The sequence below is a fragment of the Pan paniscus genome, chromosome 5 (assembly GCF_029289425.2).
Source record: "Pan paniscus chromosome 5, NHGRI_mPanPan1-v2.0_pri, whole genome shotgun sequence".
Classification (NCBI taxonomy): domain Eukaryota; kingdom Metazoa; phylum Chordata; class Mammalia; order Primates; family Hominidae; genus Pan; species Pan paniscus.
In genome coordinates, this window is record NC_073254.2 from 98,490,443 (window position 1) to 98,514,995 (window position 24,553).

The following is a 24,553-nucleotide window of genomic DNA, read 5'->3' on the forward strand; positions in this document are numbered from 1 at the left end:
AGTCTAAACAGACCCAGACTTCAATATCATCTCTACCACTTTGCATGGTTTTCTCTATCTTGAAATCTTCTGTGACTATTAGCTGGCTGCAAGGGACCATCTGCTGTAGCACAGATAATGAAAACATGCTAACTGCTAACTCTCCCTCCTCCATATATCACATTGCAAACTTGTTAAATTCCACTCCTGTTAGTTGGTACCTTAGTTCAATACACTAACATCTACTTAACCAATGGAGCTTACGAACAGCCTTCAGTAGTTCAGAGGTCTTCAATCTGCCCATCACAATGCTGAAGAACCTAGACAAGGATTTTTCAACTTCAGCACTAATGGCATTTTGCTGAGGGCTTTCTTGTGCCTTATAGAATGTTCAGCACCATCTCTGGTTTTTATTCCTTGAATGCCAGCACCATCTCACCCCTATTTACAAAGACCAAAAATGTCCTCAGAAATAGTCAATTGACCACTGGGTGGTGCAAAATCACCCATGGCTCAGAAGCACTGACCTAGAGAGAACAGAAATGGCTATAAATTTTCCTCTATCAATGGAGAGGAAGTAACCTACTTTGCAGTTGTGTAATGGATGATTTCAGGATATATTTATCATTTGGCTTATATATAATAAGTCTCACTCAGAAAAGACATGCACTCTTATTTTTCCATGTATTTTTAATATATAAGATTAAAACAAACTTTGAATTTAAGCAAGTATGGCAAACAGCCCAAATAAATTAATTCCATCTATATTAATCATAGAACACCCAGAAAAAAGTTTAATTGAACTTAAACAAAACTTTAATTTTATATGTTAATCTATTGAAGGTTATTGAAATTAATTCTAATCGCAGAATTTAGGGAGAAATATTTTGGCGCTTCTTTAGACAACTTGAGATATTTTTGACTGTCATGTCACCATTGTAGGAAATTGCTACTGCACCTTCTCACCATTCCTGGTGGTGCAAATAATGAATGATCCATTGTGGCCCATTACGAAAAAGACCATTGTCCACAATGATACATACCTTGAGGAAATTTAGGAAGAAAATACAGCCAGGCCAATCCACTCATGATCCTAGCTAAATTTTCCCCAGTTTTGGACATTGCAGCTAATCTGGGAGTACAAACATCAATAACAACAGACTAATCACAGTTCATTGATGTTAAAAATTCAGCTAAAGGTGATGGAATTTCAATCATAAAAGGCAAATTGTGCTATGATTTGGTATTTTAATAAGTAGTAAATAAATTAATAGAAGTATTTTACAGTCTGTAATGAGTAAAACAGGTCTGTAGCCATTAAAATTAGCCTAAAGACTCCAAGGAGGAGTACCTTCTATTAGACAAATAAAGATTAAGTCAATTATATTGGGCAATAAAATGGAGAAGCCAAATGAAGTATAACAAGCAATTGATGGTTGTGGGTTAATGGTATTCAGTATTACATGTTGGAAATATTTTACACAAAACAATTTTCCTTAAAAGGTGATTCAATCAAACAATCTTCTAAACAAGATAAACTCTTCTCTAAAGTACTGAAGATATTCAGAGAGTTCTTTAAATGCATCTTAATCTTTAGATGGAACATGTTTCTCTCTCTCTCGCTTTCTCCTCTCTTTCCCCTCCCAGGCTGTTACTACTTTTAATTTAGAAGCTTCAGCAAATAATAGCAGTTAGTCCATCATTCCTCAATGTCAAGGTCAAGTCTGATGTGGGAATGGATTAATAAGCTGAAGAAAGGAGACATCAGAAGAAATCATTGCTAACTTAGAAACTGTTTTCTGGATTTATCATATGACCAATAATGGGTAGCTGTGATTAGCTGAATGATAACAGTAATTAAATTCTATTTAATGCTAGCTGTGGATAGCTCAATGATAAGAGTAATTAAATTGTATTTACATTATTTTAATACTTCTTGAACGAACACATCATACTCTAAACTTCAATCAAAATGAAATTTTCAATATATTACTTGCTAATGCAGTTCTTTCTAAAAAGCTCAATTTCTTGAGACAATACAGAGATCTCAGATGCATGATAAAATGACATTTGAAGGATTGCTGATATATTTTAGAAAATAAACTAAAGGAAGAAAATGTCAAATATATATCAGGACAAAAAAAAAGTATCAGTATTAAATGTAAGTGAAACAAGAAATAAAAACGCTGATTAGAGTGTCAATGAGAAAATACGGAAGCAATATAAAATCCAATAGGGATTTTCTACCACCAAATGAGGATATATTTGTGACTGTTATTATGCTGAGTGATATTGCATCATATATTTCTACAAGTGCCTCATTTGTTGGTATTTCACAGACATAATACATATCCTAAAATCAGAAAGTTAGGCTGATAGCATGAAGATTGAGAGATTAGGAAGAGACAGGTAGAAATGAAAACAGAATAAATCAAAGTCTAGTGAAATAGGATGACATAATAAATATTCTGTTAAAAACATGTTTCATTCTACTGAATAAAAAATTAAAACTGGGAAAGATAATAGAGTGATGATGTTTCTAGGTCCTCCAAATGAAGGGGAATAATTTCTAAACACAATTATAAGTTGCCGAACATTTATAATTAATAAAAAATTACGTAAATGTGAGAAAGTTTCCAGTAAAGGCATACTAAATCATTCAAATTAACTCTACCAATGAAAACAACAAAAAAAATAAAATATTTTTATTTTAAAAATCACACTAGCATTGAAGAGCTGAAAATTAGTTAAACAATTTGAAGTAATTGAAGAACTATTAATCTCATACTAGAAGAGCTGGAAAGTTCCACAAAATATTAAAATTAATTCAGGCATATAGAAATATTACTAGATACAAAATAAATATTAAAATAAATTATATATCTGCATAACAGTAATAGAAAAATATTTTTTAAATAAAGTTGTATCCAAAATGTAAAGTACATATAAACAAACTTAAAAAAATATTTGTTAACACTGTTACATTTAAATCTTCTCTTCTAGACCTTCTATCGCTTCTGTAACAAATACCCTATTAGAAGTAGTGAAAGATGTTTTTGCTTTCTAAATTGTTCTCACAAGTAAATTGCTTTGACATGAATTTTGAGATCAGATAAACTTTTGTTAAATTTAAAAATTAAGAAAGATAACTCATTTAATTCATTTATTTCTTCAATAAACATTTACTGAATACTTTCGACTGGATTGGCTCCCTGATAGGTTTCATATAATAAGTTTGTAAACAGAGACTTGAAGAAGAGTGAGTAACAAAAAATTTAGCAAATAGTAATGGCTTAAATTTTACAATCCTGTGGCAGGGTGTGGTGGCTCACACTTGTAATCTTAGCTCTTTGGGAGGCAGAGGCCAAAGGATAGCTTGAGGTCATGAGTTCAAGATCAGCCTGCACAACATAATGAGACCCCATCTATACAAAAAAAAAAAAAAAAATAGGAACACGTTAGCCAGGTGTGGTGATATGCTCTTGTAGTCCCAGCTACTGAGGAGGCTGAGGCAGGAGGATAACTTGAGGCCAGGAGTTTGAGGATGCAGCAGTGAACTATCACCATTGACTGCACTCCAGTCCAGGTGATAGGGCGAGAATCTCTGAATCCAAAAATGAAAAGATTGGAAACCCTTAGTTTCTTCATCAGTAATAGAAGAATAATTACAAGCCTTCACAGAACAATTTTGAGGATTTAGTTTATTACAGTGGATCCTTCCGGAAGATTCTCATGTCTCCTACTCCTTCATGATTTCTCACATGCTGTTCCACGTGTGTCTCAGATGCCATGTGTGCTGTCCCATCTCTCTCAGATACCAGTTCTTTCCTCTGCTGTATTTCCTACATGCTAAACTTCTGCTCCTTTTCTTAAGGCTCAGCTGATGAATTATCTACTTAGTAGTTTCCCAGCTTCTCTAGGCAGATTTAGGTGTTCTCTGTGTTTCTTTAAAGCTTTTTTCTTACCTAGCTCTCTTAGAGAACTTAACGCTTTGTATTTTCAATCTCTAGCCATGTATCTATCTCCCCCACAATCTCAGAGCCATTTGAGGAAAGGAACTGTGCCTTATTCCTGCCATTTTTCTTACCATATCTTTCATGTTGCCAGGTAGGTTAGCACTAAATGTTACCTGAATAAATAAAATGATAGAATTTTAGCATTATAAAAAGTTTGATGAAATTATCAAGAAAAGACTAGAAAATATTAGAGCTAATAAAAGATTTGATGAGTGTGAGGTCCTAGAAGTACTGTGTAGTATCAAAGGAACAGCTAAGGTCCTCAGTGAAACTGTAGCGATTCCAGAGATTATGACTCAGAGTGGGTTTAGCTTTTTTCTATAGATTTCCCAAGTGGTATAAATATCATTTTGGAATAAGCAATTGTTTCAAGGGTACTTTTGCATGCAAGTTTACCTGCAAGAAATTCTTTATTAACATTAGCATGAAGTAACACATTTCTCATCCACAGCAATCAGGGAACGGGACTCAAAGGAATGGCAAGCAAGATAAAAACATTGAGAGTGCTGCAAGCAACTTTCATGAATAAATACTGATCCTTAGTTAACTAAAATTCCCTATTCAAAAAGCATTTGTTACACTTTAGAAAAGCTAGATGAAAACATTTTGCTCAGAAGACCATTTCAAATATATGCATTCTTTTTTACTTTCTAAGTATGAGATAGAAACTGTGTATCTCTAAAAATGTATTTTCTAGGTTGAAGACCATATCATTCTGTTAGGTTTGGCAATTTCTTTCATCTTTTCTTCTATCATTCTGGATGTTTATATCAAATTTTCCAAATCAATGACACTATATGTATATATATAGAATCACCATTTTTTCTACCAATTCAAATACCCATAGGCAGTAACAAAACTAAAAAGTTTGAGTAATTATGTATACGCTTGTATTATAACTCTCAGGGAGAGTGGAGAATTGAAGGTGATATCCTATAGAGACCAATCCTCTTAATCACTGTGTATCTTACACAATTTCCTTAACTTCCTGAAGCCTCAATTTTTGCATTTGAAAACTGTCAATAATTATATCCACCTAGTAAGGCTAGCATAGGAATATAGCTCATGTAAAACATTAGTATAGGCCTTGACACACAGTGCCAGGGACTAATACTTTGTTGTATTGTCATTACTGATTACAGAAAACCTCATTACAGGCACTATACTAGGTTCCGAGTGGTAAAATGGTTCCAATTTGAGTTGTCTGCTTCCTAACTCTGGAATCCAGACTTTATCGGTAAGGAAGTGTCCACCTGCAAGAAATGGAACTTCTACCTCAACTCACGTTAAATAAAATTTATTTTGTCACATAATAAGTTCAGAGATAGGATTGCCTTCATGCTTGCTTAATTAAGATGCTCCACTTTGTCATCAAGAACTCAGGTTATTTCCATCTCTACTCTACCATAAACAGGATCAATTCCATGTTATACCTGATTGACTTTCTGATCTTAGAACGGCTTCTATAATCAAAACGGCCAAATAATCCTTGCTTAAGTCCAATGTAAAGAGAGTGTCAGAGATTCTTGATTGATTGACTGATTGATTCCAACTTTTGTGAACCCGAATTATGAGCAATCCTCTCTCCTTGTTTCCTTTTTCCTTTTCTTTTTTCCTTTTTTCTTCCCTTTATCCTAGCTTTATTTTCCTTTCTTCCATCTTTTTTCACTCCCTTCTTTTTTCCTCCCATTCTTTACATTTTTTATTCCTCTCTCATTCTTTCTTCAACAGTAATTTTTTTTTTAACTACCATAGGTCTGTCGTTGTTCTAATTCCTAGAAATGTAACAGTGCACAAAAATCCTGCTCTCATGTAGCTTGCATTCTAGGGCAGTCAAGTTACTCCCACAGCTAAACAGATCACTGACCAGAAGACTATGGTGACAATGGTTAGAGACTAACCAGTTGGAATGAAATGGATAATAGGGAGACGACCATACTAGCCTAATACACCTCAAAAAATATTCTTGGAACTTCTTTTAGGCATCAAATCTTCAAGCATCTCAGAGTCTGTGGCAGGAGAAAATCATACCATGTCCTGTTTCTAAATATTTGCCTCATTTTCTGTGTCCCACAGACAAAAATTTACTCAATGATATGCATTACATAGACATTACCAGACATATTTGTTTATGTTATGTTACAATATGCTGTTAGTAAAATTTAAGCTCATTTTCTGTGGTTGTCTTTTAAAAATTCCAGACCTAGCATTTATCTTGTTTTATTATGTAATAATAATTTAATCCTTTAATCATAGACTATATAGTCTACTATAATGGTAATTTTTAAGTGCCTATTTCATTAAAATTTTATGTTGCACACAAGACCTATAAGTTCCTGCTGCTGCAGCAAATCATTTCATAACTTTATCTAATAACAATGTCTGGTGGTGATTTTCAATTAAATTGAGTCACTCATAATGCATCAGGGTAAATGGATCTGAGCCAAGTCTTGCTGTTTCGATTCCACATATAATGTGCCTTCATGATCATGCCACAGCAGGGTTTTGCCTCAATTCCCACCTCATCCTAAATCCCACTAGAGTAAAGCAATATGCAAATATGCCAGAACTAAACTGTAAAGTTTTTTTAAGGATAGAGTATTTTATTTCTTTTGTATGAATAGAGCACTAATATAGTGGTCTGTGCCCAGTACTCATGGACTAAAACTGGATTCCAATAAGGATTCATTCATGCTATGATCAATTATAGTCATATATTAGGGACCACTTGGTGAAGGCAGAGAGAGTTGGAAGGATTCCAAAAGGATCAGTGGTATAGTGCACTCACTCCTTTGCTGCCATTTGCTTTCTGTCATTGTTATATTCATATCTGAAGTTATGATATAAGAGGATAGAATGTGTATGGTTAATATCATTCTATCTCTAAAATACTACCATGTAATGAGCTCTTAATATGTGTCCTTAACTCATTTCATCCTTACAAGAACCCTAGGAGACTAATATTATTAACCCCATTTTACAAATAAGAGGCCTCAGCTCACAGAAATTAAGAAATGTGTCCAAGGTGCTACACAATTTCCCAGCCCAGCATTCAGTTAAGAACATCAGAACCAAGGCAAACATACTGATTCATTTCAAAAATCCCTATGTTAAAGGACCAGGAGTTTACCTTAACAAGAAAATGGAAAGTCTCCTTTGAAAAAGAAAATCATCGCAACAATAATTCAACTTTTGTGAACCTGAAAGCTAACAAAGATAATAAAATCAGTAATTTCAGGATAAATGTAAAATTCAGTCATTTAATGAGGTAGTTAACATTTTGAGTTTGACATATTTCTGAATGTTTTTCAACTTAATTCCGTTTATACTCATTAATTTTTTTAAAAAAAGATTTATACAGGGTAGCTATTACCTTTCCTAAAAGTATTATGTGGAAAGACAGAAGTTTATCTATCTTTAAAACTGGTGCATGAGAGGTAGGATCTGCACTGTATGGGTTCCATGGGCCCTTCCAATTCTCGCTTTTTTAATATAAGCTGTAGAACCCCGACATACCTAGGCAGTGTAGAATTTTGGAATGGATAAATTCTAAATATCTTCCAACAGAAAATCATATGATTATGTAAAAAATAAGCTTTACTATAATTAACAAAAATGTCAAAAGTCAAATCTAGAGAAGCAATTAATCTGTCTTCTAGAGGCAAGAAGGTAATACAAAAAAGAAAACTTGAAAAATTAAGAGATTGTAGATGCAGCCAAAAATGTGAGATTTGGAACATAGCGCCTCACTTAAAAAGAATAACGTTAATTTCTTAAGAAATACCTAATGTCAAACTCACCTTGCATAACTCCTACACTGCATTATATTCTCTAAATAATTCAGTTTTTATATAAACCATTTACAGAAGAAGGTGAAGAAATATAATATTGTTTAAAGAAGCTTCCCAGAAGACCCACTGCAGCAACTATTCTTGTTATTGTCATTCATCTTTTTAAAAATACTGATGTATGTGTAAGTAGACCTGCCACTGAATAGATAAGCTTATTATAGCAGCCATTTTCTGTTCTCACTGATTGGACATCCATTCTAATTTCCAGACTGTCATGCCATACAGGTTGTTCAATATGTTAAATATTATTCCTGTATACCTGTACTACTATAATGTATTTTTCTGCAGTAATGTACTTTTTTGCAGTAAGTCTAATAAAAACTTATTTAAATTCATCACTTAATATAAATCAGACATAAAAATTGGTAATAAAATCAATAATCTAAATTGTTGGGAGCTTTCAAAATTGAAAGACCACTTGCATTGTCAGTTTTATTTCAGTCTGCATTGACTAGATACTACAAATCACAACCTTTAGACTACATAATTTTGGTACTATCAGGCATAGGTCAAGTATTAGTCTTCTTAGGCTTCTGTAACAAAATACCACAGGCTGGGTGATTTAAACAACATAAATTTATCTTTTACAGTTCTAGAGCCTGGAAGTTCCCCATCAAGTTCCGATGGAGTTTAATTTCTGGTGAGGGTTGTTTTCCTGGCTGGCAGATGGTCACCATGCTGCAGTCCACATACGGTCTTTTCTCTGAGCATGGGCAGAGATAGAGAAGAGAGACAACAATCTTCTTTTCTTATTATTAGGGCACTGAACCTCTTAGGGCTCCACTCTTATAACCTAATTTAATTTTAATTGCCTCCTGAATAACCTATCTGGAAATATAATCACATTGGGAGTTAGGGCATGAACATGTAAATTTTGGAGTGATACAATTCAGTAGGTCAACAGACTCTATTCCTTTATTTATTTATTTATTTATTTATTTATTTATTTATTTATTTTTGAGATGGAGTCTCACTCTGTCGCCCAGGCTGGAGTGCAGTGGCACGATCCTGGCTCACTGCAATCTCCGTCTCCTGGGTTCAAGCAATTCTCCTACCTCAGCCTCCCAAGTAGCTGGGATTACAGGTGCCCACCACCATGCTCAGCTAATTTTTGCACTTTTAGTAGAGACAGGGTTTCAACACGTTGCCCAGGCTGATCTCGAACTCCTGACCTCAAGTGATCCACCTGCCTTGGCCTTCCAAAGTGCTGGGATTATAGGCGTGAGCCACCACGCCCGGCCGACTATTCCATTATTCTAAGTACGAACTCAGAGCTGGAAACCAAAAGGGTTTTGTGGACACAATTTTATTTTATTTATTTATTTAATTAATTTTATTATTATTATACTTTAAGTTTTAGGGTACATGTGCACAACCTGCAGGTTTGTTACATATGTATACATGTGCCATGTTGGTGTGCTGCACCCATTAACTCGTCATTTAGCATTAGGTATATTTCCTAATGCTATCCCTCATCCCTCCCCCCTCCCCCCACCCCACAACAGTCCCCGGTGTGTGATGTTCCCCTTCCTGTGTCCATGTGTTCTCATTGTTCAATTCCCACCTATGAGTGAGAACATGCGGTGTTTGGTTTTTTGTCCTTGCAATAGTTTGCTGAGAATGATGGTTTCCAGCTTCATCCATGTCCCTACAAAGTCTATGTAAAAGACTCCATATGCAGTGCATAATCAAAATCTATCAAGTAGTTGATCTTATGTAAAAAAAAAATTATTGCTTCACACAGGCAAGATGATTATCTAAGTTTTGAGAAATGAGGACTTGGTAAGTACAGCATCTATTAAAATAATTAGAAAAAGGATAAAAATTCACACTCAATTTCTGTGGATTACTCTATCAAGTTTAATAATGCTTCTATAGTTTTATGCAATAATTAGACCTCCAATGTGGATTCATAGAGAACAATATGTAGAAATCTACTGCGTTCTAGTATATAAGAAATACCTGGATAAAGTAATAATTTAACAATCTGTGAACTTATCACAGATATTTAGCTATTTTAACAAGCAGATAAAGACTGGTACTATATTTTATAAGTAGAAACATGCCATAAAACAGAAAAAAAATGAGTATATCATTCTACCAGTTACTAAAAAAATGTACAAAGTAAGAATAATATAAAACTGCTCACTTTAGTAACTGAATGATTTCTCATAAACTCATTGGGCACTCTGCTACTATAATCTTATCTAAAAAATTTATAAAACATGTTTTTGGACATTTTTCTAATTTAGTAAAACATTTACTATGAATATATTAATATTAATCTGTTATTAATATAATATTGACATTAATATGGTTATACTTTCATTATATTATATATTATCACTTTTTGTTTTTAGATCTATAAGCTTGGTGACCTTATAGGAGGAATAGAAATACATTTGGGATCATTTTATAATTTTATTGTATAGTTTTATATTTTTGGAGATTGCATATGAAGATTATTTGAGAACTGGGTCATTAATGACCGTGAACTATTCAAAGTATAGATCTAAGCAGAGGTAACTGGTACCAGTAAGGCGGAGGGCTAGGCATTTATACTTATACTCTGGTAGAATATTAACAATCAGCACTGTAATATATGTGCTTTTTGCTTTTGACAAGGGTGACTGAGAAAGCCCTACAATTTAGGGGATACCTATATTTAATGTGAGTGTGGAATTGGATCACAGCAGGTCATACTCCTGCATGAGAACTGGGGCTTTTAAGAGCACACACAGTAAATTCTTACTATTAGAAAAAAAAAAGAAGAGGCCGGTCGCGGTGGCTCACGCCTGTAATCCCAGCACTTTGGGAGGCCGAGGCGGGTGGATCACGGGGTCAGGAGATCCACACCATCCTAGCTAACACGGTGAAACCCCGTCTCTACTAAAAATACAAAAAATTAGCCGCGTGTGGTGGCGGGCGCCTGTAGTCCCAGCTACTCGGGAGGCTGAGGCAGGAGAATGGCGTGAACCCGGGAGGCAGAGCTTGCAGTGAGCCGAGATCGCGCCACTGCACTCCAGCCTGGCGACAGAGTGAGACTCCGTCTTACAAAAAAAAAAAAAAAAAAAAAAGATATGCGTTTCCATCCTGAGAGTTCAATTTATGTTTTGGAGTCCAGAGTGACAGCTACTGTAGTGGAAAATGTAGAGCTAACATTTTTTTGTTCACTAGAACATTTCAATTTCAGTAACAAATTATTATAATGAATGAGATCAATAAGGCATGTATTATTAAAAGATAGTCTACACCATATTTTTCAAACATAAATGAAATCATAAGAGGAAGGCTTATTCATGGAGAAAACAAGAAATGATGTTGCAAATTAAATTCTTAAGCACAATTTCATAAACAAAGGCAAAGAGAAAGTTTTTGAGAAGTAATATATTTTAAAATATTTCTCTTTCAGTAGGAAACTTATTCTCTGGGCATCATGGAACTCTCCTGCTTCTGAACACAGACCTACACCTCTACATAGCCATCAAAGAGCAGGACCCTCTCATGATCCTGTAGGTATGTCACCATGAACCCAAGAGTCTTACTATTCAAGCAGCTACACACAGAGTTCGTAATATCTCTCAGGAAACTGGCCTCTTTGCTCTCAATTGTTGTGGTCCCAGTCCACAAATAATCATCTCATCACCTTTACTCACTTGAATACTCTCGTCCCCTTGTTTTTCTCCCATGAGCACTAACATCTTACCACTAATAACTTAGTCCAAATTTTCCCACTCATCACATTCTTGCCTAGTTTTCTCTACAACTTTTCTCCCTTTAACCCTTACCAATAGCCTCCATTCTCAGTGTTCTGGATCCTACTCCTTCACCTCTTTTAATAAATGCTTCTTTTTCTGTAAGCGGTTTTTATTTCTCTTTACTTCTTTAAATTCACTGAATTTAGGACTTGATGACCCATGATGCTACTACACTGTCTCCTAATGCTTATTCCATTTAGTAAGCCAATTTTACCACTGTAGACTAGTAATCTATGGTCTGCAATTCTCCTACGTTTTGGTCATCATTTTATCTGTCTACAATCCCACAGATCTATTTCCATCTTCTTAGCTGAGTTTAGTACCCAACTCACAGGCATCATTGCAAAGTTCTCCACCATCTTCATAGCAATTTCAACAAACATATCAATAATTCCCCAGACTTCTTCACTACCTCCAGTCCTAAATATCAGCACTGCTTAAGTCAGCAATTACTTATCCTATATGCACATTTAAAATATTAATTTACATCATCAAGATCAACGTCTTCAGCCTAGCTAAAGTCTTTCATTATCTGACTACCATTCTTACCAATAGTAACAGGGCTAGTAAGATTTGCAAAGATCACATTAGAAGTAACACATGTCCAGAAATGCCTGGCAACCTACTCCAAAGGACTTTTCAGAAGTCTATCTGAATAATAAATTTAAAGACTTCCTGGAAACAATTTCAGAAATTATTCAAAAGGAAGAATCAATGTCCACAACCTTGTCTAAGATAATGTATCAACTTGGAAGAAAAGGGATGATTTCTAATAACTTCGAGTTCCTGAGCTCCAACTCCATGGATTTGGGACTGATTCTGGGTATGGCAAAGATGTAGCAAAAGGTATATTCTAAATATCTAGAGAGGGAAAAGCTGAAATTACTGGAACACAATAGACCCATCTAAATACATTTCATCAGGTATGTAGATTACTGAATTTTCCAGTTTTATACATTGTACAACAGTGAAACTTCGCTTGTGTGGAGAATACCGTTGTCATTTACAAGCCATATTCCTGCTATCCCCAAACACAATAATGTTTGCAAATGTCACTGAGAGGAGAAGCTGTAGTGTAAAAAAAAATTCAAGTAGAATTTATATTTGAGATATTGAGAATATGACTCACAAATTCTCCTATGGTTCTGGAAGTCTGAAGTCTAAAATGTCTTAGGGGTCTAAAATCAAGGTGTCAAAACCTCAGTTCCCTCTGAAGGCTCCAGGTAACAATCTGTTCCTTCCCCCACTTCGGTGTCTGCTGATATTACTTAGCTGTGGCCACATTACTTTAATTGCTGCTTCAGTCACCACAGTGCCTCTGCTCTTCTGCTATTAAATCTAATTCTACCTCCCTCTTCTAAGGACACTTGTGATTGTATGTATGGCCTACCCAGATAATCCAGTATAAACTCTCCTTCTCAAGATGCTTAATTTAATCACAACTACAAAGTCAATCTCGCCATACAAAGTAACATTCACAGTTTCCAGAGATTAGGATGTGGTTGTCTTTGGAGGCCATTTTTCAGCTAACCACAGTGTAAGTGCCAAAGCACACCCTGGTCTTTCCACAGGAATCATTGGGAAATATTAAATAACCCTAGTCACAATTGCAGTAGCAGCAAAGCTGAAGAGGCAGCTTTCTCATAATGTTGGCATCATGGGGCATCATCAGGCACTTATTGGTGGGTGGGCTGGGGGCAGTGGCAGTGGCATTCACAGTATGTCTGACAACCCATATGATGGTTTTCCCGTGTAATCTAGAGTGTCATAGTAAACATGGGGTTAACAATTGTATTTTGTTCAGTTTTCTTTGTCCTGGTGTCTGATAGTTACATGCCCTACACCCCGTATGCTCAATTTCTGGTAACCCCCTTCTGACATTTCTTCTCCTCTCCTGAAACTCCTTCCTTTTTGGTCCTGTACCTTTTTCAGTGCTAGCTATTCAAATTTACAATATCCCCTTGATGGTTTTCTACTTTTCCCCTCATATGCTTATCTCACCTCCCCGTTCTCTATATGTCTTAGCTTTTTGAATCATAATCACATAGTTTGGCATTTCTTGCAAGTTTTAATTTTTGCTTGTTTTAAAAATTATATTTCTCAGTTGGATTGTTTCTTTCTACAGAATAGAGTAGGGAACACTAAGCAAATACTATATAATTCATTTATTCAAATTCCTTATTTGGTTACCTGGAGAAACATGGAAACTTCTAGAATTCCAGGTCCATAGATTATGATGATGAAATTGACTAAGTGCCCATAATAATAGCTTAAAACCATGTGCATATTAGCTACAAATAATATAAAAATAATAGTAATGATAGTAATAAGTATTTTAAAAAGAATTCTGACTTTAATGAGGGAGTTCAATAAAGAGTCAATTTGGATATGCTGTTATTAATATCTGTTCTTCCACATTGCAGCTGCAATCATCACAAATGCTTGAGTCTAGAGCTCAAAATAATTTTTTGTAGAAGTAAATTTATTATAGAAGGTGAGACAACAGCTCTACTTGGTACCCTAATCCATATGGTTCAGGAGGAAATCCTCCACAAAACACTTGACTAAATGCTTGATGCTGGCCTTGAAGAAGTAGTTTCTTTTTGGACTATGAAGAGATTAAGTTATATACTGAACCATGAAATCTAATTGTTCTTAATATTTATAAAAATAAATCTCAGGTTCTCCTGGGCATGGGCCTTATTTGTTCAGGATATTTTTTCCACATGAAACAGCATCATGTGTATCTAGAGCTAAATAGAAACAAAAATAAGTAATGCAAAAAGTTGTTGCTAAACAAACGTCATTCAGTTTTTTTAGAAGCCAAATGAAAAATGTTTCTCAAGGACAACCAAATAGTGAATTTCAAATATGGATTTTGTGTAACATCAAAGTGACTTTCATTATTTGTTCTAAGTACATAAAAGCCATTCTAAAGAGAAGCTTTGTTCTTGTATTGTAGTAAATATAAAAACAATCATTAATTTATTCCCTCTGTGACCTTTACATACAAATGATCACTTATCCTTAATTTTACCATTTTGTCTTAAAGGTATTTCAGTAATACTTAATCCTTCCTAAACTTAATAAAACTCTTTGTGATTCTAAAAAGTAACTACAAAAGTTTGCATGTGTTTTTCTACTTGATAGGTTTCCCTCAAATTGAATTTGTGTTTAACTATGTAAATTGATTTTTTCCCATTACCTAACAGATTTTAAAGAAAAAAATTAAGAATTTTAACTGTTGCAGGAGTGTTTAATCTTTTATTCTAAAATGGGTCAATTCTAGAACTGGAATACATGAATCATTAAATGACAGAAAATATGTAGATAGTGATATATGGGTATCTATGAATACCAATAATTTAAGGGACTATATAAGGGAACCAGGGCACAAATATTTTGAAATGAAATCATCACAAAATAGAGCCACAGAATATAGAAATATGATCTGAGTACTTATCTTAGCTCTCCACTCCATTGTGCACTATCACAAATTAAGGCCAGGAAAACTCAACACAGGAATGTAAAAAGAAAAAGAAAATGGACCTTATTTGTTCAGGATATTTTTTCCACGTGAAACAGCATCACGTATATCTAGAGCTAAGTAGAAACAAGAAGAAATAATGCAAAAAGTTGTTGCTAAACAAATATAAGTCAGTTTTTTAGAAGCCAAATGAAAACTTTTTCTCAAGGACATTTTTCTCAAAATTCAATCCACAATCCTTGAAAATATAAATGGAAGATGTTTTGCACAATATAGAACATATCAGAAATAATGTTATAACACATATAATTAAGAAAGAGAAGTTTTAGTGCTAACCAGAAGAGAGCATTTTTTAAATAAAATCAAAATTTCAGTATCTAAAGTTATTAATATGTGCAGTAAATGTAGCTTGCTCTGATGTTTTAAGTTAATTTAAAAGACAACTTTTAGTGGTCTTTTTTTCAGTAAATTAGCTAATAATTATATTTTTATGTTAACCTTCAGATAACATCTTATTGGAGTATATTTAAATATAACTCAGTTCTGGTACAAGCCAAATCTCAGTTAAAAAAAAAAAAAAGACAGAAAATTCCACTATGCCATCTCGCCTGACTGCTTTATCAGTAAACTGACAATGTCACTCATGACAATTGAACATATATCACAGATTATACACATAAAAAAGTAGAGATATTAAGAATCCAAACCTCCTTCTAATATGAATTTTTTTAAAACAAACTAATATAGCCTATTGACTTTCAGATAAAGGTTGTTGAATAAACATATGCATTATTTTAACATTCTCCTAAAACTTGATTAAACTTTAGTGACATCTTTTAAGACATAAACTCATTAAAACAATCAGAATTGAAAACCAGAACAATAATTAAGAAATGCATGACAGATGGAAAAAATGATAATTCACTTAGCATATTGAGACAGCTGAATCTTAAATTAGAAGTGCAAAAAGTTCAAGAAATAATTTCATTTAAACATAGATCCCTAAATACCTGAGGAATTGGTAAAATAAGGTATTTTTGTAAATGGATTGAACATGAAACTAAAAATATAAAAACTGGTTCCAAATCTGCTTAAAAAGTAATTTGAATATGCTACTATTGGACTCTAAGGAAATGGGGGGAAATTAGACACATTCAAGCAAAAACACTAAGCCACCAATAAGGAAAAAATGTTAAAATGGCTTCACATTTTTCAACAATATTTTATAACACAGAAAGTAGATCATATCTCCAAATCTGCTGCAATTTCACACCCCTCTTCTCTCCAAACCATTCCTTTATACCCAGAGTTAAAGGTAGATAATCAGAAAAATATCTATCTTTAACCCCTTTTCCAAAAAGTTCCCTCTACCTTGCTCCAGTGGAAAATTGACTATTCCCTGATGCCATTGCTTTTCCTCAATCCTTCTTTGGAGACTGCTTTCTCTTCTTGCCTTTTATGGAGTAGGAATGAGTGTACTCCTTACCCCTCCTTACCCCTTCAATTCCTCCTTTGAAGCTCATTCATTCAGACTGTAACATCATATGCTAAATGTAATATTGACCCCCAAAGAGAACCAGGTCCTAATCCCTAGAACGTAGAATATTATCTTATATGACAAAGACTTTGCAGATGTGATTTAAGTTGAGAATCTTGAGATGGGGAGAGTACCACGAATTATTTTCATCAGGTAGATCCTAACTGCAATCACGTATGTTAAGACAAGGAAATAAATCTTCCCCTCAGAGGCTCCAGAGTAACCAGACCTGCTTACATCTAGGCATTAGCCCAGTGAAAGTAATTTTGGAATTCTCATTTCTAGAACTACAAGTTGGTGGTCTTTTTTACAGCAGCAATAGGAAACTAATACATCAATGTTGGATATAGTCAACTACGGATGTCCAGGCCACCCAATGTCACCTCTTTCCAGGAAGATTTTAGTACCTGGCTTATTATCTTGTTCACTGATACTATGCTTGTAATGATTTTTATGAACTAAGTATTCACTGATATTACTATATTTTACTGACTCTTCCCAAATCTTGGTCTTAATTCCTTGTCCTCCTCACCCCTTCTTGCTGCCACCATGTGAAAAAGGATGTGTTTGCTTCCCATTCCTCCATGATTGTAAGTTTCCTTAGGCCTCCCAGCCTGTTCATCCTGCCCTCTGCATCACATAAGAAAATAACTCACAAAGTCATCCCCTGTCACTATCAGTAAGTAGATCTCTCTCATCATCCATAATTTTAATTTCTAAGATCTTATTCGCTGAACATCACCTCTATCTTTCCATCTCATTACTTACACTCCCTCCTCAGTAATCTTTTGGCCTATGAGCATTTCCAATCGATTAACACTACCTCTTTCTCTTCCTTCACTTATCTCATGTTGTCCATTCTTCAGCCATTCATTATAATCAGTCTCCTATATACACTCTCAATCCCCTTGTCAGTCTCCCTATACAATACTTTTTTGTCATAATCCCTAACTTGATTGACTCCAATCTCTGTCCAGTCTACAGTCTGCACTGACATATAAATAGCTGAGTAAAACTAGAGAATAGATACAAAATTTTGTTGATTGCTCTCAATTTAAATTCATAACCACTACTCCCAAGTGAGCATTTAGTGTTGGCTATAATTTCAATTATATTTTCTTTTACTTTAGTCACCCATTTATGACATGTATATTTCAATATAGATTAAAAGGCAGGAGTTTTGTGTGTTTTGCATACAAATGCATTCCTAGAAATTTAAATAGTTCCCGGTACATAACAGACATTAATAATGTATATTATTAATAAGTTAAGTTTACATGTTTTTTTCTTCTGAAACTCCAACAGTTTCTTAACCCTCCTAATTTTAAGGTGATTATTTTGCTTATTTCATCAAAAAAGAGAGAGAAAATGAGAAATTAAGGCCCACACAAATAGAATTCAATTTTTTAAAACTAAACACTTTTTACCAACATACCAAGACAATTCAATGCAGGAAGGCGAGCCTTTTAAACAAATGGTGCTGGAAAAATTGGAAGTGAATTAATGAAAACATAAAACTACAAAACCTCTAGAAGAAAATAAAAGCATTTTAACATTAAGTTACGCACAGATTAGGTACAGCACCAAAAGTGTAAACCATGAAGAAAAAATCAATAAATTGGACTTAATCAAAATTAAGCTTTTGCTTTATGAATTCTGTTAAATGAATGTGAAGACAAGCCACAGGCTGGGAGAAAATATTTTCAAATCACATTTCTAACAAAAGTCTTGTATTCAGAACATATTTTAAAACTTTCAAAACTTAACAACAGAAAAGATGCAACCGAATCTTTTTCTTTTGATTTATGTTTTGTAGAGGTTAGTCTGTTCTCCCACTGCTAATAAAGACATACCTGAGGCTGGGTAATTCATACAGGAAAGAAATTTAATTGACTCTTAGTTCAGCATGGCTGGGGAGGCCTAAGGAAACTTACAATCATGGAGGAAGGGGAAGCAAACATATCCTTTTTCACATGGCGGCAGCAAGGAGAAGTGCCAAGTGAACAGGGGGAGAAGCCCCTTATAAAACCATCATATATTGTAAGAACTCACTCACGATCACCAGAACGGCATGGAAGTAACTGCCCCCAGGATTCAATTACCTACCACTGGGTCTCTCTCATGACACATGGGAATTATGGGAACTACAATTCAAGATGAGATTTGGGTGGGGACATAGCCAAACCATATCATTCCATCTCTGGCTCCTCCCAAATCTCATGTCCTCACCTTTCAAAACACAATTATGCCTCTCCAACAGTCTCCCAAAGTCTTAGCTCATTCCAGCATTAACCCAAAAGTCCAGGTCCAAAGTCTCATCTGAGACAAGACAAGTCCCTTACACCTATGAGCCTATAAAATCAAAAGCAAGTTATTACTTTCTAGATACAATGGGAGTACAGGCATTGAGTAAATGCACCCTTTCCAAATGGGAGAAATTGGCCAAAACAAAGGGACTACAGGCCCCTACAGGGTAGTCATTAAACCTTAAAGTTCCAAAATAATCTCCTTTGACTCCATGTCTCACATCCCAGTCATGCCGATGCAAGAGCTGGGCTCCCATGGCCTTAGGCAGCTTCACCCTGTGGCTTTGCAGGGTACAGTCCCCCAACCCTGGCTGCTTTCACAGGCTGGTGTTGCGGGTCTATGGCTTTTCCATGCACACAGTGCAGGCTGTTGGTGGGTCTACCATTTTGGGGTCTGGAGGATGGTGGCCCTCTTCTCACAGCTCCATCAAGCAGTGCCCCATTGGGAACTCTGTATGGGGGCTTCCATTCGACATTTCCCTTCCCTACTGCCCTAGTAGAAGTTCTCCATGAGGCTACCAACCTTGCAACAGACTTCTGCCTGGACATCCGAGCATTTCCATACATCCTCTGTAATCTAGGTGGAGGTTCCCTAAACTCAATTCTTGACTTCTGTGTATCCACAAGCCCAACACCATGTGTAAGCCATCAAGCCCAGGAGCTTGCAACCTCTGAAGCAACAGCCTGAGATACACATTGGCCCCTTTTAGCCACAGCTGGAGCTGAAGCAGCTGGGACACAGGGCACAATGTTCAGAGGTTGCACAGAGAAGGGGTGCCCTGGGCCCAGCTCACAAAACCATTTTCCCTCTGAGCCCTCCAGGCCTGTGATGGGAGGGGCTGCTGTGAAGGTCTCTGACAAGCCTAGAGGTATTTTTTCCATCCTCTTGGTGATTAACATTTGGTTCCTCATTACTTATGCAAATTTCTGCAGCCCACTTGAATTTCTGCCCAGAAAATGGGGTCTTGTTTTCTATCACATTGTCAGGCTGCAAATATTCCAGACTTTCATGGTCTGCTTTCTCTTGAATGCTTTGCCACCTACAAATATCTTTTACCAGATACCCTAAATAATCTCCCAAATTCAAAGTTCCACAGATCTCTAGCACAGGAGCAAAATGCCACCATTCTCTTTGCATAGCAAGACTGACCTTTACTCCAGTTCCCAACCAGTTTCTCCTCTCCTTCTGAAACCACCTCAGCCTGGACTTTATTGTCCATATCACATCAGCATTTTGGTCAAAGCCATTCAACAAGTCTCTAGGAAGTTCCAAACTTTCCCACATCTTCTTGTCTTCTGAGCCCTCCAACTCTCTAGGATGTTCCCAATTTTCCTGCATTTTCCTGTCTTCTTCTGAGCCCTCCAAATTGTTCCAACCTCTGCTGTTACTCATTTCCAAAGTTGCTTCTACATTTTCAGGTATCTTTCCAGCAGCACCTCACTCTACTGGTACCAATTTATTGTATTAGTTTGTTGTCACGCTGCTGATAAAGACATACCTGAGATGGGTAATTTATAAAGGAAAAAGTATTAATTGACTCAGTTCCACAGGGCTGAGGAGGCCTCAGGAAACTTACAATCATGGAGGAAGGGTAAGCAAACATGTCCTTCTTCACGTGGAGGCTGCAAGGTGAAGTACAGAGCAAAGAGGGAGAGAAGTCCCTTATAAAACCATTGTATCTCATAAGAACTCACTCACTATCACTAGAACAGCATGGAGGTAACTGCCTCCGTGATTCAATTACCTCCCACTGGGTCACTCCCATGACAAGTGGGGATTATGGGAACTAAAATTAAAAATGAGATTTTTGGTGGGGACACAGCCAAACCATATTAGATGGGGTCTCACTCTATTGCCTGGATTGGTCATGAACACCTCAGCCTCCCAAAGCTCTGGGATTGCAAGTGTGAGCCAGCATGCCTGACCTGAAACAATCCAATTATTTTAACGAGCAAAAAAAGCTAAACAGATACTAGTGAGTACATGAAAAGGTTCTAAACAACCTTAGTCATTAGAGAAATACAAATTAAATGAATGACAAATTACTGAACAACTATTACAATGACTAAAAAGATGTTGACAATACCAAGTGCTAATGAGAATAGGGAGCAACTGAAATGCTTATACACTTTTGGTTTTACTTTGGAAAACAATTTGACAATTTCTTATTAAGTAAAATATATACCAACCTTATGGCCTAGCAATCCTACTCCTAAGTATTTGTCTAAAGAAATAAAAACTTATGAACACACAAAAATCTGTATATGCCTTTTACAGCATCTTTAAGTGTAAACTGACAAAGGTAAAACAACTTAGATGTCCTTCAGCTGAAGAACGAATAAGCAAACTTAGGTACATTTGTACATTCTCAGTTTAGACATTCTTTTTCTCATTTTAACAGAAATAGACTGAAATTAAAAAGGTTAACTCATCTCCTAAAGGTGACTTGAAGAATAAGGGGAAGAGTGGACAATCCATTCCAGATAATTCTTGGCTCACATCTGAGGCTTTTCTTCAAGTACCACACAGCCTGGCTTCTTCTCATGCAGTCAATTTGTCATCTAAGAACTCATACACAGTGTTCTTTTCTAACTGGATCCCTGCTCCATTTATTCATCCAACACGTATTTATTGAGTGGTGACTACCTGTCAGGCACCATCCTACATGCTTAGGATGTCATAGTCAACAAAACAGAAAAAGTTTTTTACTTTTATGGAGCTTACATTCTAGCAGGGGCTGACAAACAATAAACAATAAAAATAATATATCAGTTATATTGTACGCTAGAGTGTGATAAACACTATACTTCCAAAATGTAGAGAGCCAAGTAAGGGGATGAAGATTTCCAGGGGTGGAAAGAAGGGCTGTTAATTGTAAATAGAGGGATTTTTGAGGAAGGAAGGGCCTCTTTGAAAAGGCGACATTTGAGCAAAACCTTGAAGTATGCAAGTCAACAGGAAAAGAAGAGTGTTTCAGGTAGGGTGAACAGCCAACCAGCACAGAGGCCCAAAGGCAGCACAGAGGCAGAGAGGCCAATGGGGTTGTAACTAACAGAGAGCAAAGTCCCAGGAAATTACCAAAAATGTTGATGTTGACTATGAGTGAAATGGGGAGCCAGTAAGGATTTAAGCAGAGAAGTTAAACAATTTGAACCATATTTTAAAATAATTACCCTGGCTGCTGTATTGAAAATAGACCAAAAGGATAACAACAGAAGTAGAATGACGAGTTATGAGGCACTGTAATAAACTGGGTGAAAGACAGGGATGTCTTGGACACTCATAGTAGCGAGAAGGGATCATGACAACTAGGTTTTCTTAACAGGATGTGGGAAGATGAGAAACAGAAGGAGTCAAGGCTGACTCCAAGGTCTTGTCTGAGCAACTGGAAAAATTGAGTTGCCATCAATTGATAAGGAAGAGTGAGGATACTCAGGCTTGCAAATAAAACAAGGAGTTCAGTTTTGGTCACGTGGAGTCAGAGATGTCTATTCTACATCACAGCTGCAATTGCAGTTGGATGTATAAAACTGGTGTTCACAAGAAAGGCCTAGACATTAGCACATAGAAGCTATTTAAAGATCCCATGGGGTCACCAAAGAGGGGAGTATGAATGATCTTACTTATATATGAAATCTAAAAAAGTTGAACTCATAGAAGTAGAGAGTAGAATGGTGGTTACCAGAGACTGGAGGGTGGGGTTTGGGGAAATGTTGCTCAGAAGATACAAAATTTCAATTAGACTAGAGAAAGAGATCCAAGACATCTATTAAACAACATGGTGACTACAATTACTAGCAATATATTATTGAAAATTGTTAAGAAAGTATGTTTTAAGTGTTCTTATTACAAAAAAATTCATAACTATGTGAAGTAATGCATGTTAATTAGCCTGATTTAACTATTTCACAATTTATACATACTTCAAAACATATTGTATGCCATAAATATGTACAATTTTTATTTGTCAATGGAAGGAAGGAAGGGAGAGAGAGAGTCACTTCTCTGCTCAAATTCATCAAAAGACTTCTTATCTCATGCATAATAAAATCCAAAATCCCAACTTGGCTTTGGATTACAAGTCCCACATGATCTTCTATAATTCTTGCCTTTACTGCCTACTCCAGACACCTTTTTATTCCATCAGGGCATTTGCACTTGCTGTTCTCACTGGATTCTCCATGGCTTCCTTTCCCACTTCCTTCAGACTCTGTTCAAATATCCCCTTATCACATTATCAGCGAAGGCATCACTGATGTGGGAATTTAACATTGCACAGCTCCTCACACTTCCCTCTCTCTTCTAATTAATTTTTCCCAAGGGCTTAAGACCAAAGAATAAACTACATGCTTTACTTATTTACTTATGCCTTCTCAATAGAATGTAAGCCTTCATATCTTTTGTTCATTGCTATCTCCACAGAAAAACAGTACAGGGTAGGTTAGGAAATATCAACTGAATTTCTAAACCTGAGGAACAAGCAATATTTTATCTAGTATTTTATAGATGAGAAAACTAACCTGAGACTCAGAGAACTTAGTGCAAATGATCAAAATCACAGAGTATGCACTGGTAAAGTCTAGAAGCCTAATAAAGAGAGATTCTTCTTCCCCCGCCCCCCCCCGCCCTTTGCTTTGGGCCAGCTCTGAAAAAGCTCATTGCAAAAGAGGAAAGGGAAAATCTTCTAAAGATTTGCTGCCCTTCAGTTGCTTTTCATAATGTGCAAAAAAAAAAAAAAAATCAGGGAATATTGAAAAAACTGGGAATATTTGTTAATATTAACAGCCTTTGACCTATTTAGTGCTTAGATTGAATGTCTAAATGAAATTCATACAAAGGAAGAGCTGTGCATGACAACTGGTCTCATTTTTTTCTTCCCTTTTTCCACACGGCTTGTAGCTTGATTCACTCCAGTGGAAGAGGACAAATAATTCACTGAGTTATTTGATATGGATAATGAACAATGAACCCATGTGAGTTATTCAGAGTTTGAAAAATGAAAGGAAATTACTTTGGAAGGGAGATGAGTCCAAGGACCACATCAGCAAACTAGGAGAATGCACACAGACAGGAATGATATTTGGAATGCAAGCAGACATTCATGCCTGAAAGCTGTTCTGGAAATAACTGCTATTATTGCCCCCACTGAGATGCTGCACTGAAGAACACAGGCCACCAGTCCCATCTAAAACTAAAAATATCCAAGTTGTATCAGTAAAATCACTTTCATAGTTATTTGATTCTATACAATTATAAGTTTTCATTAAAAGTTTAGGTCTCAGGTTTATCCAGAAGTTTTCAGTTATTTACAAGATATTTGCTCAAGTTATCCATCTGAGGTAGGAAGCATTTCTATACTCATCATTTATTTTAAATAGTTAATGTCTTAACTGCCAACACGAGCCTAATGATGAATTTAGGTGATGATTTGAAGAATACTGGGATGGTTATTATTTCATTAAAAAAACGCCTCCAGTGAGGGTTTTTGTTTCCCTTTAACTCCAACAGTGCTGACAGGACTGCCTCAATCCCTTTCACTGAGCCAGGCCCAGATCACCTGATTTATCTGGATAAAGTTCCTTTGATGGTGAAGAGACAGGGGGAAAAAAGGAATATGT